Consider the following 2053-nt stretch of genomic DNA (forward strand, 5'->3'; position numbering starts at 1 on the left):
TTTTTACACAGCTGACATTTGAGCTCCACTTAGATGCAGCTATAAATGAGTGAGGAGGCCTGCAGGTGCATCTGGGAAAGTACTGAGGCGTCCAGAGGCCACGCTTCACAGATGAAGCATGAAAAACTCAGTTTCACTTTATTATAGATCTGATTTTTCTGTTGTCCTGAGACAAGACACTAAAATCACTGAACTCTTATTGATTATTGTTGAAAACAACATTTGGAAGAGTCCAAATAAACAGAAAGAGCTCTTTTTCTTCAACTTGATGAGTTTTTATTGAAAGATTGTAAAAACAGAGCAGCTGCAAAGCTGCTCCAAGAGCAGCAGCTCAGCGTGACAACATTGATTCCAAGCATGCAGACTGGTCTCCTCTGACATGTGAAGCTGCTGATGCAGCACAAAGACTAAAGAAGCAGATGTGAAATGGTGCTGCTGCTCCTCCACTATTCTTCACACTCGGACTTCTTGATGCTTTCTCTGCAGTCTGGGAGCCCACAGACACTTTACAGGTGTAAACTTCTGCGCGTCCCAGTCTGACGTCAGGATGGACAGATGGCTGCTGATTTGGAAAGTCTGGTCTGCTTGTTGGACAGGAGTGCTGGTGGAGATCCCGCTGCTCACTGAAGTGTCACCAAGCAACCAGCTCACCTCTGCAAAAGGTGCAGAGAGTCTGGACAGACAGACCAGAGTGGCTTGTTGGACTGGAGCTCAGCTCTGGACGGAGGGAAGACTGTCAGGACAGGAGGAGGGAGGCTGGAGCCTGAAAATACATGAAGAAGAAATTCACACACTCACACAAAGTTCAACAGGAACTAATGAATTTAGGAGTTTGGTTGAAAACATCACAAACACACTGAGCAAATAAAACCTTCAATCTTCAGCAACAATATGAGGAAAATCTCACTAAAGCAGATATTTTACACCATTTCAGAGTCATTTTGAATATAAACAACATCAATTAAATATTTGAACAAAGTAAAATTATGACCAGCAAATGATACAAAAATATAAATTTTATACATTTAAAATGATAATTTAAGCTCAATTAATTTGGGTGAATTTTCCAAAACCTTTTCACTCACTTCCATCAAACACGAGCCAAGAAACCAAAGTCAATTTAAAATACGTTTAGGTAGAAATCTGTTCTGCAGTTAGTATTAAAAACAGGTGAAAATGAAGAAAACTCAACAATATTTGGTGAGAAACTGATGATTGAAATTATGTAATCTTTGGAGATGTTTCCTTTAGCTGACAGATAAAGTATCAAAGCAGGTCAAAGACTAACAGAAGAATATTTCAAATCATTTCCACACTCCACATTTCTATGAAAAAGCTTCTAGTTTGTATCAAAAGCATCAAATCTTTGTTGTTTCTGCTGAGTGTAAAAGTACTTACTGGTGACAATCAGCTTGGTTCCTGGTCCGATTACCACAGTGATTCAGTTTGTACACACAGCTGTACAAAAACCTGCTGAGAGTCACTGATGAGTGGAGACACTGAGACATGAGAACAGCCTTCACTGGTGACACCATCACCATCATCATCATCAGCATCATCATCACCAGCATCATCATCATCATCAGCATCATCAGCGTAATCATCAGCACCATCAGCATCAACAGCATCAGCGGAATCATCAGCAGCAGCACACCAGCAGCATCAGCAGCAGCATCACAGCAGCATCACCATCATCAGAAGCACATCAGCATCATCATCACCACAGATCATCAGCAGCATCATGTCATCATCATCACATCAGGATCATCACCATCATCACCACCCTCAAAGATCATCATAATCACTATCATCATAATCACCACCATCATCATCAACATTATTATCAGCATCATCAGCATCATCATCATCATCATCATCTTATTATTATTATCACCATCATCATCAACAGCATCATCATCATCACCATCATCATCATTATCATCAAACATCATCATCAGAACAGATTCTCTGTTCGAATTTAATCAACAAAATCTTATCATATTCCCCATGAAGTCGTTTTGATGACTTAAAGGTGATTTTTAATGATGATGAT

At 39.9% G+C, this 2053-nt stretch overlaps 1 long non-coding RNA gene across 1 annotated transcript; it reads right to left on the reverse strand.

Annotated features, from left to right (window-relative positions):
- Positions 1–253: 253 nt before the first annotated feature.
- LOC130519626 (uncharacterized) lies at positions 254–1636 on the reverse strand. Its single transcript, XR_008948389.1, has 2 exons — positions 1399–1636; positions 254–763 (listed from the first exon to the last, which is right to left on the reverse strand). It is a non-coding gene; the product is annotated as an uncharacterized LOC130519626 (long non-coding RNA).
- Between the last annotated feature and the right edge of the window lie 417 nt (positions 1637–2053).

This window comes from Takifugu flavidus, unplaced genomic scaffold (genome assembly GCF_003711565.1).
Source record: "Takifugu flavidus isolate HTHZ2018 unplaced genomic scaffold, ASM371156v2 ctg1015, whole genome shotgun sequence".
In the NCBI taxonomy this organism is placed as follows: Eukaryota; Metazoa; Chordata; class Actinopteri; order Tetraodontiformes; family Tetraodontidae; genus Takifugu; species Takifugu flavidus.